Source organism: Podarcis liolepis (assembly GCF_965112155.1).
Source record: "Podarcis liolepis genome assembly, chromosome: 13".
In the NCBI taxonomy this organism is placed as follows: Eukaryota; Metazoa; Chordata; class Lepidosauria; order Squamata; family Lacertidae; genus Podarcis; species Podarcis liolepis.
This window is the reverse complement of record NC_139573.1, coordinates 24,218,696-24,232,532: the sequence shown is the minus strand read 5'-3', so window position 1 is coordinate 24,232,532 and position 13,837 is coordinate 24,218,696. Positions and strand designations below refer to the sequence as shown.

At 39.9% G+C, this 13,837-nt stretch overlaps 1 pseudogene across 1 annotated transcript; it reads right to left on the bottom strand.

The window, feature by feature from the left end:
- Positions 1 to 7,504: 7,504 nt before the first annotated feature.
- LOC310692509 (vomeronasal type-2 receptor 26-like) lies at positions 7,505 to 12,834 on the bottom strand (annotated as a pseudogene). Its single transcript has 5 exons — positions 12,673 to 12,834; positions 11,351 to 12,202; positions 10,524 to 10,751; positions 9,624 to 9,750; positions 7,505 to 8,406 (listed from the first exon to the last, which is right to left on the bottom strand). The product of its transcript is annotated as a vomeronasal type-2 receptor 26-like (transcript).
- Positions 12,835 to 13,837: the final 1,003 nt, after the last annotated feature.

The following is a 13,837-nucleotide window of genomic DNA, read 5'->3' as shown; positions in this document are numbered from 1 at the left end:
TTTATGAATACATTTCTTGAAATTTATACATTGTTTGATTGGAAAAAACAACAACCTCTCAAAGTGGTTTACAAAAAAGACAAATTGTTAACATTAACAACAGGTAAAATTGACAAAAAGAATATAAGACATTTGAAAAGTTAAAATACTCAGAATAACAACCAGCCCAATGGATGAGTGTGAATGTATTTTAGGATTGTATGCAATATTAGTCATTCTCAGAAAAAGACCAATTGTACTTAAGGGACATGGCTTAATTAGGCATATTAATTTCTATAAGTCTAATCTGAATTTAACTGTGGATACAACTGATGATGTCTGTATATTTGGGGAATGCATCTAATTTTGATGAATCTTATATTGTAGGCCAAATCAACCTCATTAGGTGAGATTCAGGAGATATCCAATATGAATAAGGTAAAGGAACTCCTTACAGTTAAGTCCAGTCATGAACGACTCTGGGGTCGCGGTGCTCATCTTGCTTTATAGGCCGAGGGAGCTGGTGTTTGTCCGCTTCCGCAGACAGTTTTTCCGGGTTATGTGGCCAGCATGACTAAGCCGCTTCTGGCAAAGCCAAAGCAGCACACGGAAACACCATTTAACTTCCCGCTGGAGCGGTACTTATTTGTCTACTTGCACTGCGTGAGTACGAACTGTTAGGTTGGCAGGAGCTGGGACTGAGACAATGGGAGCTCACCCCGTCATGGGGCCTCAAGCTGGCGACCTTCTGATCGGCAAGTCCAAGCGGACAGTGGTTTAAACCACAGCGCCACCTGCGTACCCATACAAATTAGGCTCCTTCTAAATCAAACATAGGTCCACCCAAACTCTTGTGTTCAATTTGAAGGTCAAGGGGTAGACAACAAAAGAAGAAAAACAAATATTTATTTCCATGCATCCCTTATAATGAAAACACAACTGTGGGACGGTGGGGGAAGGAGAGAATTGAGGTGTAATGTTATAACTTACAGTTCTAGTATCAATCCAGGGAATAATTTCAGCAGGGCTCTTCTTTTTGCATCCAAGCACAATAGTTTGGGAAGGATTTAGAAGAAACCTAGCAGAAGCTGATTCTTTGTTTTCACTGCATTTTGTTTGACTGTGTGATGGTTGTAGCACAGACAACAGGGCCGTGAAGACTGGTTGAGTGTGAGGAGTTTCATAATTAGACAAGGCACTAATCATATCATGTGTTTGTGTATCACGGCCGCACACCAAGAACCACAGTAAACAGTCAATAAAAGGGGGGAATCCTTTTTAAAAATACGCCAGAGCCTTAAAGGCTGTTATTCTACTATACCCTTTTTTGCACAAGCTCTACAGTGTAAATTTTAATATATTTTCTCAATATATAATCCATCTACTCAAACTCGAATGAAACACTTGCAGTCGCTGTCAATTTCTTTGGTGAAGTAAAAACAAAAAACCCTACCCCCCAGTAACACAAAATTCTAATTCATAGTGGCTGTTCAATTTCTCCAACCACTTTGCTGAAATCTTACAAGTTACTTAAGACTTATCCTAACAATCTTGTCCATTGAGCATCCATTCTGATATGCTGGTGACACCTTTCAATGATTTCCCTGCAATTTTCTGAACTGCAAAAGTCTATTTCTTTTTAAAGTGAGTTTAGTGTGTAGCTGAAATATTTTGCTAGAAGATACTAAAATCTCAAGTTTATTAGTCTATGTGTGTGTGTTTTTTTTTATTCTCTCCAAGTGACATTGCTGTAATTTAATACATTTCATATAATGTATTTGTGGTCATTTTGTAAACTGTACAGTGATTGTTCTGATATTAAGCCATTTTCATATTTGAACAAATTAATAAATAAAACCTGAGAATAATCCACCACGTGCTTATTCAGTAGAAGCCCAATAGCAATGCACAAGATCCATTCAGTCAATTAGTGGTTCGTGAGAATGTTTTAAAGAATGAGAAAGAGAACAAAATTAATGCCTTACGTGGGTTCATTAATCAACATCTGTGTAGGTTGCTCTGTGAAATCAAAGGTATCATAGTTGAAGAAGACCTGGGAAACCATCTCCCCAATGATCAGGTCACCTGGTTGGTAAAATTCATGAGGAATATGGAGGGGATCATCATTTATACTGCAGTTAATGGAACGTGTCTTGCACACAGTGTGGCACAGCAGTAGAAGCAGCAGCACCACCACCACCAGCATGACCCTGCTGAAGAAAACTCACCTCCACATGTAGATTTCCATGTTGCTGCCTATATATAGAGTAGATAATCATACATGAGAAATAGATCCAGTGCTCAACAATGCAAAAGTTTTTTCTCTTCTTTCAGTTTATCTTGCTGATGACATCTGTATATCCATTTTGTAAGAGGTTGGAAGCTAGTAATTTTGACAATGATAGGTGTGATGATAATTTCCCATGTGTGCTGATGCTCCTTGAAGTTGCATCACGTACACAAAAAGTACTAGGACATCCCTCCCTCCCAGACTCTAGCACTATTATTCTCTTTTATGAGGAATAACAATCAGTAAGTTACTCTTAGCCAGGAAGTTGTAGACTTCTTTCCTCCTGTACAAATGTTAAGGTCACACAAACAGATCACTCCCATTTGGCATAATTTGCCTTAAAGGTTGTGAAATTTGTGGCTCGGTGATCATATCCTTTAACAGATCACTTCCAATTCCTGCTTGTCCTGACAGCAAAATATTCCAACCCTTTCTTTATGCAATTCCCCTGTCTGGAACTTGGCTATATCTTCCCATGGCTGTAGTTTGCTTTGTGTTCATCAGCTGTGATGCTTAGCTCAAGTATTGCAACTTGAATAATAGCCATAAAGGGCTGTCACATGAAAGATTGTGCAAGCTTGTTTTTTTCGGGGTAGGACCTGAACAAATGGCTTCAAATTACAAGAAAGGAGATTCTGACAAAACAACCAGAGGAACTTCCTGACAATAAGAGCTGTTTGACATTGAACAGATTCCCAAGAGAGGTAGTGGACTCTCTTCCCCTGAAGGTGTTTAAGTGAAGGTTGGATCTAAAAGGTAAAGGTAAAGGTACTCCTGCCCATCAGGGCCAGTCGTGACCAACTCTAGGGTTGCGCGCTCATCTCGCTCAAGAGGCTGGGAGCCGGCGCTGTCCGAAGACACTTCCGGGTCACGTGGCCAGCGTGACTAAGCTGCATCTGGCGAGCCAGCACCAGCGCCGCACACGGAAACGCCGTTTACCTTCCCGCTAGAAAGCGGTCCCTATTTATCTACTTGCACTTTAGGGGTGCTTTTGAACTGCTGGGTAGGCAGGAGCTGGGACCGAATGACGGGAGCTCACCCCGCACGGAGATTCGAACCGCCGACCTTTCGATCGGCAGGACCTAGGCTCTGTGGTTTAACCCACAGCGCCACCCGCGTCCCACAAGGTAAATGTAAAGGTACCCCTGCCCATCAGGGCCAGTCGTGACTGACTCTAGGGTTGCGCGCTCATCTCGCTCATCTATGAATTAGTTGAAGTATGATTTAGCTGAGATTCCTGCATTGCAGGGGGTTAGACTATATGAGCCTCCCAGCTCTACAATTCTATAATTCTATGATTCACCTAAATATAGGAAGTAGGTGTCAGTGTTTTGGAGTGTAAAGGGAAGTCTCTTTCTGCACAAAACTGCTCCATTTTGGGGAAGCCTTGCTCCTCTTTTTCTCTTGCTTTCTGAGAAGTCTTGCTTGTAGGTTTTTCCCTGCTTTTGCACACACTGTACGAACCTGCTCTTCACGCCTAGCTGATCACAAAACCTGATTACATTGTTACATGAGATGATCAATCATTAGTAACAGACATCCTAAGCTCATGGAAAACAAACTGTACTTGCTCTCCATGCCTAGCTGACCATAACTATAGAACCCGATTGTTATATTGTTTGTGCCAATTAATCCCTAGTTACAATTCAATTAGGAGGCTTCATGCCTGTCTAGTTCTAGCTCCGATTCTCAGCCTTCTCTCCATCAATGATAAATGATCAAATGTAAATCCCACCTCTCACATGTAATTCCCGCCTTAGTACTTATGTTAACCAATCACAAGTTTCTGTGTGTATGTATCAACCAATCAGCCACAGGCACAGTTTTGGCAATGCTTGTAATATTCAATAAAAGAGGCTCTCAGGGTCCGCCCAGAGAGACGCCTAGCTACACCTGCCTCTCTCGTCTCCCGTGATTTTTCATTTCTACAGGAGTGGAGGTTAATTATTGTGCTGAACCTACCACATTCCTTTTTCAATAAAGGAGTAGAAAAGACCAATTGACTCTCTTTTCTTCACCCATTTCCTCATTCTGAGCCTTCAGTTTATAATCCTGTCCACCATCTCATGGTTCACTCATCATCACTCAAACATTATAGCCCTAACTCTGAGCAGGAGCTGTACTTCTTACATGCTACTTTTGAATACAGAATAGGTCAAAATCTCTATTCAGTCCCCAATTCCAAAGGAAAAGGCTCACATTTGAAGCTAAGGCAGGATACTTGGTTGTAGCAAAAACTCTTCAAAGATAGAATAGGCTTGGTTGGCCTGCATTCCTTCTTCTACAACTGTTCTTGGAGTGAAGGATATGTAAAGTATAATGATGTTTCTGTCAGGTTCATGAAAAGAACCAAACAAAAAACAAGCAAACAAAATATGTGGGTGGGGAGAGACATCAGAAGAACTGTCCTGGCAGTGTCTTCCTTTTTACTAGCAACAGTAGAGCTTTCCTATATTACAAAGAGCTGATAGATGCAACCCTATATCCACCTTTGGTATAGGTGAGTACACAATACAGAAAAATGAAGGCATGAAACCTGTTTAAGGTGGGTTGTGCCTGGTTCAAGTCAATTGAGAAGATTTTTAGTAGATATGTTTCCTTGGATCCATTCCAGTTTCACTTGAGGCCTGGTCATGGCACAGAAACTGCCTTGGTCACCCTGGTTGATAACATTTATTAGGAGAGAGATACAGATAGTTCCATCCTGCTTGTTTTCTTTGACCTCCTAATGCATTTTGATGCTGTAGAAACTTCATTTGGTCCAAATTGCAGCAGCAAGATTGCTGGCTGGGAATTCCTTCAGATCTCATATGACCTCTGTTTTAAAACAGCTGAACTGGTTGCCGGTTTGTTTCTTCACCCAATTCAAGGTGCTCACATCAGCGTTTAAAGTCCTAAATTACCCAGGACCCATTCCCTACACTGTAGTGATCAGGTGGGATTGCTATGAGGAATTATAACAAATATAGAGTAAGCCATCCGTGTCAGCAATGAAAGCATTCCGTTGACTGGGTTTAAACTATTTTGATATGATTCTTGATCAATCCACACCTCTGCATCCCTGTTCCATTTCTCTTTCTTCACAAGTCACGTACCCACTTCGACAGGCAGGCGTCCTGCGTCATCAAAGACAGTGGGCAGTTTCTTTGCTGTAGCTTTTCTGATATGTTAATCTTAGGGCCAGGAAACAGGTTTCACATAAAGGTGATAATGATTGCTGTCCTCCTGGCCATCCTTCTTATCATGTGTATTGATTGTTTATGACCTCCGGGGTTGCTGAATGCATTCCTTTGTAGTTTTCATTCATTTACCCCAAAATATGTATGCCTAACTAGTGTTTGTAGTTTAATTTTGTCCCCACGTGGGGTTTGTTGAAATGCTCAAAAGAAATCTGATTGGTTCTTACGAACACTCTGTAAAAAGTTCTTTTGTGAATAAAACGACCTGGGCTAAGGGGTAGAAGGAGAGAGATTATTATACGCACCCCTCCCAGAGTCTTGCTGGTTTTAGCCTCTGTGTGTATTCTTATTAATCAGAGTTCAATCCTTCCTTTACTTTGAGAACACCTCACTACATATCCTCTCTGGTACTGAGATCGGTATATTATTCACTCTTGTTATTTCCTCCATTTTTTAAATTTTTTTATTAATATTTTATTAAGTTTTATCAATAAGAAAAATTCAGGAAAAATACAAAAACAAAGAAATACAAAGTCAAAATACAAAAATAAAAACATTAAGCACAAAAAAGAAAAAAGAATAAAAGAAAAACACATATAGAAAAAGTAAAACTCCCTCTTTTTTGATTTCTCATCTTTAGTTAACTTGCTTTCCTGACTTCCTCACGCCTCCCTTTTTTGTATCCCTTTTTTATAGTTGGTTCAGCAAATTCATATCCAATTTAGTTTCTCTATTTATCAATCCCATCTTACATTTTACCTTATTGCTAGAACCCCTTCAATTCATTTCAACGTCATCAGCATTCAAAAATTTTACAGTGTTTCTGTAAATAAGTTTTAAATTTACTCCAATCTTCTTCCACCAACTCTTCTCCCTGGTCTCGGATTCTGCCAGTCATTTCCGCCATTTCCATATAGGATATTAGTTGCATTTGCCATTCTTCCAGAGTGGGTAGGTCTTGTGTCTTCCAATGCTTTGCAATGAGAATTCTTGCTGCTGCTGTAGCATACATAAAGAAAGTTCTATCCTTCTTTAACACCGATTGGCCAACTATGCCCAGGAGAAAAGCCTCTGGTTTCTACTCCTGTTATTTCCTCCAGCCTCGTATGTTTGGTGGCTGGCAGCCTGGGTGAGGGCATTATGTATTTTTAAAATCTTTTTTAAGGGTAAATCTCTACTACTGCAGAGAGCCTGCTAGACAGATACAACATGAGCTGAAATTGGTGAGGCCATTCTCTGTAGCAGCCCCTAAGTTGTGGAACTCACTTTCCTCAGAGGGGTTTCTAGCACCGTCATTATACAGCTTTCAGTGAATGCTGGAGATGCACTCGTTCACGCTGGCATTTGATACTTCAGGTGTCTATTTTTAGGACCCACCTTATCTTTATAATTCTGTTGTTAAACTGTTTTTCATATTGCATACAATTGTGTATTAATATTATCATTGTGTTTTAATAGTTGTAACCAAACCTGGGACCTTAGGGTGAATGGTGGGTAATGTAATAGTAGTAGCATTCTTATATCTCCACCCCCATTGTTCAGCCTTGACACTGAGGTCCTCCTCTGAGGGTCTTCTGCTGGTTCCTTCACTGCGAGAAGCAAACTTACAAGGAATCAGATAGAGGGACTTCTTGGCAGTGGCGCCCTCCCTGTGGAACGCCCTGTGTTAAGATGCCAAGGAGATAAAGAACTATACAACTCTTAGGAGACATCTGAAGGCAGCCCTGTATTGGGAAGGTTTTAATGTTTGATATTTCACTATGTTTATATATATATGCTCTAAGCTTCACAGAGTGGCTGGAAAATTAAAAAAGATATTAGTAGTAGTAGTAATAGAAGAAGAAATAGAAATAATCAGGCACCCATGCTTGAATTCACATGAGATCATTAGCAACAGCATTTCCAATGATAGTATTACAATAAAGAAATGGATATATGGTTTCATTCATTGCTCCCTAATGTTCAGATGAGGAGCAGAACTCAAATAAACTAATAATGGTGGACTTCCAATAAAATGCATCTAAGAGAAAAATAAAAAGATAAAGACAGACCTCTTTCATATTTTCCTTTGCATTATATGTTCTCTACTATTTAGGTCAGGCCTCAGCACAATGATGTAGCATTTAGGGAAAAATATGCAACCCAGTAAGCCAGCAGTGGAGCATAAGATGGAGAAGATCTCCACAGCCACCATGTATTTTCCTTTGGTGCTCAGATAGGTGGGAACAAAGGATAACCACACACTACAAAACAGCAACATGCTGAAAGTGATGAACTTGGCTTCATTGAAACTGTCAGGTAACTTCCTGGCTAGAAAAGCCACAATGAAACTGATAATGGCTAGAGAGCCCATATAGCCCAAAACACAGTAAAACATGGTAGCTGAATTCTCATTACAAACTAGTATGATTTCTCCATAGAATGAATATGGGTCTGTATCTGGAAATGGAGGAGCGGTACTTAACCAAAGAGTACAAACACCAACTTGAATAAAAGTGGAGAGAAGGATAATAGAATTTGCTGTTCTTTTGCCAACCCATTTCCTCATTTTGGCACCTGGTTTGGTTGCCATGAAGGCCAGAACCACAGTGATAGTCTTTGCCAATACAGAAGAGAGGGCCAAAGAGAAGATGATGCCAAAGGCCGTTTGTCGGAGAGGGCAGGTTGCCTTTCCAGGCTGTCCGATGAAGAGCAGGGAACAGAGGAAACAAAGGAGGAGGGAAACAAGAAGGATGTAGGTGAGGTTCCGGTTGTTAGCTTTTACTATTGGACTCTCTTTGTTCTTCATAAAAATTCCAAGAACTGAAGCTGCGACAAAAGAGAGAGAAATAGCCATAATAAATAAGATGATCCCCAAATCTTCGTTGTAAGTAAGGTAGCTTATAATCCTTGGAATGCACTGAGTTTGGTTTTCATTGGCATACTGGTCTTCAGGACAATTGATGCAGCAATCCATGTCTTAAAAAATAAAAATTAAGGAAGAGGAAGATTGATTTTAATATTCCCAAATGCAGAACAACATCTGTCTAAGAAATCTTAAAACCTTATGAGAATATTATCCCTTTGTTCTCTTGCAGTTCTTTTAAAATGATAAAAAATGTACTGTGTTGTTTGAAAAATATTTATTTAAGATTTAAACCTCCATTATATCCATGCAGTTTACAGTCTCCTAAGAAATAGACACTAGATATCTTTTGTCATGAAAATGGCTGGATATTTCTATATATGTTTATTTATTATTTTGACTAGTATTTTCAAAATTAGTTAATTTTATAATTTGTTTTTAAGGGGAGGATGGGAAGGCTGCTACGGGAGTAAGACATGGTGAACAGAATGGCTGGGGCAGGTTTCAGTAGGGGAGTTGTATTGGGACATCTGATCACAGTGATCACAGGCAGGAGGAGTTGTCTGAGGGCCAGATCATGGCATTACCAAGGAGGTAGGTTTAGTCATTATCTGAAGAATATTCTTACCTCTGGGTCTGACCAGAAGGATGCATGTATTAACAAGGGTGTCCCATATGACCTTAAAGTGGAACTGTGCTATCCAAGGTCAATGATTCACAAGACCACAGCCATCCAGGGCTGGGCAATGGGCCCTTGCCAGAGTGGTATATACTCTAGTTATCACCCACTTGAATTACTGCAATATGCTCTGTGTGGGGCTACCTTTGAAGGTGACTCAGAAACTACAACTAATCCAGAATGTAGCAGCTAGACTGGTGACTGGGATTGGCTGCTGGAAGCATATAACACCAGACCTAAAGAATCTACATTGAATCCCAGTACATATCCAAGCAAAATTCAACGTCTAAATGGCCTCGGGGCTATATACCCAAAGGAGCGTCTCCATCCTGGCTACTGAGGTTCAGTTTCACGGGCTTTCTGGTACGAAGTGAAGTTACAGGGAACCAGGCAGGGGGCCTTCCTGGTAGAGGCACTTCCCATGTGGAATGCCATCCCATCAGATGTTAAGGAAATTTTTGTCTTTTAGAAGACTCCTGCTACCCTGCATAGTGAGGTTTGTCATGTTTGATTTTATTTTTTTGTATTTTTAATATTTTGAATGGAGCCACCCAGAGTGGCTGGGACAACCCAGTCAGATGGGTGGCATATAAATACTAACCTTATTGTTATTGTTATTGTTATTGTTTTTGCTATTATTCTGTCTCCCACCTTTCTTGTCAGAGATCATCCCTTCTGGACATGGCACACAATCATAGCAGCAAAATTTTGCTCCCTCCTTCTTTTTCCTGTTGTAGCCAGGATAGCAGTTGTCATTACACACAGAAACTGGTAGTACCTGTGCAGAAACATGATGGATGTTCAGAAATAATGTGAGTTTGTTTTTTGGAAATAGTGAAAGAAGGGAGCTTTAGTTCATCCAATCTTATAGTTCTGTCCATTTACTGATGCTATCGGTATAGGACTGAGCTTCAGGGGGAAACCATAAGTGAGGGTGGTATGTGATTCCATGTCTGAGCTATTTCTTTTCCTATATGGACATGATTTACCAATGAAATGAAATGAAATGACATTTATAAAGCTTAAACCTTTTCAGAGCTGCTCTCCCCACACCCAGTTAGACATGATTAACTAGAATAATACTCTTGAGGACGACCCTTTAAACTATATTGCTGCTCTTATGCCCAGAACATAGACATAACTAGCAAGGTGAAAAAGGCCCTGTATTATTGAGAATGAGTTTAGGAAGTATGAAGAGATTTTAGTGATCTTTTCCAATAAGATGTAACAAAAACAATTGAATCTGCTTCACATGAAATAACCTGGTTATACAGGAGCAATTCTAATAGCAGTTTGCAGGGGTGTGTGTCTCAAGCTATCCTGTTTATTAAAAATCTGAAAAAATCCAATAAACTGGAACATTCTCTGAAAAATGCAGGTAAAGATCAAAGAGATGTCACTAGTCTGTCTATACATCTTTAGAATGAAAGGGAGGATTTTTAGAGTACCCGGCATATTTTGGTACCTAAATCGGAGTCAGAAGAATGAACTGGTATGATGAACGTTTTGTCTCTTACTGTATATACTCAATAGTTTTTCAGTATGTCTCACCTGATTAAAGCTTTTGTGCCAGACAATTTGGTCATCATGGATGGTTAACTCTTTGCCTCGAGGAGCCTGAGGATCTAGTGTTCCAACTTTTACTCTAACCACTGACGCATTCAGAAACATCATCCAATTTGTAACATCAAAGCCTGTTACTAATTCTCCAGTGTCATCAAAACGTATTGTTTCTCCAACACTGTTATTGAATATGATGAGCTTTAGAAAGTGATGGATCTGTATTCAAAGAAAATCCAAAGAAAGGAAGAACTAGGTCTTTGAAATGATTTCATTGAGCTTTACAAAGGCCTATCATACTACATTTTATTTTTGGACAGTATTTGTTGGGATTCTATGCTTCTAGTTGTCTTCATTTGTCTCAATTTCAACCTTCACTATTTTATAATAAAACTATCATTAATTATCTATATGGATTCATAAATGAGAACAGCATAAAACAGAAAGAACACCTGTAATAGTTCTAGGGGTTGCTTGTGTGTAAATCAACGCCACTCTTGGCTGGTTGCCTGTATGAACCCTTTCTGTCTGGACAGCCACGCGCCTGTGACTGTCTCAATCGCTGGCAGTATCCGTTAGTGGGTGTTTCTTGAAATTCTTCCAGCAAAGAAGCTCTTTGACGCTTAGTCTCCTCCTAGCCTCCCTGCGTGGAAGCCTTCTGCTCCTGGCACGGTCTCCGGAATTCCTCTGGAGCCCTCCCTCTCCCCCTGGCTCCAATGGCAGTTCCCTGACAACACCCAAATATTTTGAGTGAATAGTGAGAGAGAGAGATAAAGAGAGAGAGAGAGAGAGAGAGAATGAATGAGAGTTGTAACAACCTGCTATGGTTGCACCTTCTGCAACACCGATCTCCAATCTTCTAACAACCTTCTATGCTTCAATCTCAATCTGTATAGGTTGTGCAAAGCATGTGCCACAGCATAGACAGCATTGTAGACACTGTAACTATGGCCAGTCATCTTCATTTCAAATAAAATCCCAGGAATGCTCTCCAGCTTCTCTTCCCCAGTGCATGTTTCCTTATAGGCTTCCTCCTGCTTCTTTATTGAACAGCTGAATGCCTGTTCCCAGAAGTCCTGGATAAATCCATCTCCTTTCACCCCAAAAGGCGTTATCTCCTTAAGAAATTTTTGAAAGCTTGGTGGCTGATTTGAGTGAGCAGTGAAGGATATGGAACCATGGAAGGTTTGCATATCCCATGTCTTCTGAATGGACACTGATGTGAAATCCCAGTGGGATGTAATAATCCACACTTTACCAAGGGGAGGCCATTCCATATAGGTTGCTAGAAAAATAAATATCCTCACAATCTGAAAGGATGGAGGTTCTCCATATACAAAAAATATATTGGCATTATTCTCAAAGATAACTTCATAATTTTTAAACTGCTTTAAAATCAAGTCTATCATCTCCTCCACATAATCCCATTTTGGCATTCTTACTATGAAGGCATAACAGATTCCATTTTGAGCAAGCATTGGCATCATTGTCTGTAAAAACCTGTCCCCTTTGTCATCATTCACAGCACCAACCCCAACCCATTTCCATCCAAAATGCTGAAATAATCTCACAACTCCCATTTGCTGGTAGGATTCAGTTGGGACCATTTGGTACAGAAAAGGGAATAGCATTTTGGAACCTTTAAATGGCAAGAATGATCCGTAAGGGAGCTGGAATAAAATGTATAAGAATTTTTGGAATTAATCTTATCCTTTAGAATTATAGGATTGTACTGGATTGCATTTATCCAATTGTCATTCATGTATGTCAGCAAACATGGTCATTTGGGTTTTCAAACACAAGCAAAAGGAATTTTTGAAGTTTTGTATTTCTGGATCACAAGCCAGGCATTGGGCTGGAATTGAATAATATCAGGGAGAGTTCAGCCTGATTCAGATAACTGAACTATTACTATCCAGAATAGGACTTGAGGGGCATGCCCAGCCCTAGCAGCTGACGAACAGTAATTGAGTAAATCTTTCAAAGTAACTGTGAGTCCACCTGCAGTTTCCATAATCAAGACTCAATTTAAACAATCTGCTTACCAAAATATCACCAGGAGCATGGTTAAAACTGCTTTCATAAGAGCAAGATACTATGCCATATGTGCATGCTTCATACCCTCATACACACAGCTTACCTGTGGAGTTTTGTGGGTGGCTGAAATGAAAGCCATATTGACAGAGATCTCAGAGAAACATCCGCCAATGATAGCTATCAATTGGTTCTGCTTGTCACAAGTGAAGTTGGGAACAAACATCTTTTGTGTGGAAAGCAGGCTCAGTGTGGCCTTATAAGTCATTCTTGCAGTCAAGTAACTATTGAGGATGCGGATACCCAGAGAGACGTTTGGCAAGATGTTGGGATTCTCATTGATCTCTTTGACAGCAAATGCTAAGGCCAGGATGTGCTGGTAGTTCTTAGGCACTGAACTGTAATAAAGGTGACAACTGTTTAATAAAACCACCACCACAACAACAAAATGCATTTGTACTCTTCAGCATCTTTTATCCAAAAGTTTCCGAGATGGTGGCAAACTTTAGAACGATAGAAAATAATGGACTTATAAAGAATTGAGATTTAAAATACATTCTTTAGACTGAAAGGGAGAGAAAACAGAATTTGTCTTACACAGGTTCATCGACCCAGATCTGTGTAGGTTGTTCCTTGAAATTGAGGGTCTCATAGTTTAAGAAGACTTGGGAAACCATCTCCCCAATGATGAGGTCACCTGGTTGGTAAAATTCATGTGGAATAGGGAGAGGATCATCATATATGCTGCAGTTAATGGAATACCTCTTGCATACAGCATGAGACAGAAGAACAAGCAGCAACACCACCAGAAGCATGTTCCTGTTGAGAAAGTTTCACCTCCAAATGTACATTCTCATGTTTACATCTACAGCAGTATATGTAGCTATTTTCTTTTTACCTACAGACTGACGTGGATGTCTCTAATGGTATCTGTAAACCATCTCCTGGTTTTATATTCAATAATGGTTTTCTTTAATGAATATTTCCAAACAGCATACTCTATTTATCTCCGCACTTTCCCCTCTGTATGAATTCAAACCTTCTTATGTTCCTGTTCAAGTAGAAATATCAAAGTTTTTCATTGGTGTACAAATAAAGGAAGTGTAACACTGATGATTCTCCATGAGTTTGTCCAAAAAATGTGAAATTCCTTATAGTGAGGTGGTGTTATGGTTCAGAATGTGTCCATGTGCTTTTATTCATACCTACCAAAGAGGTGAAGATTTGCCCAGAAAATATTTGGGAACTGGATTATTCAGTTGGCAAGGAGA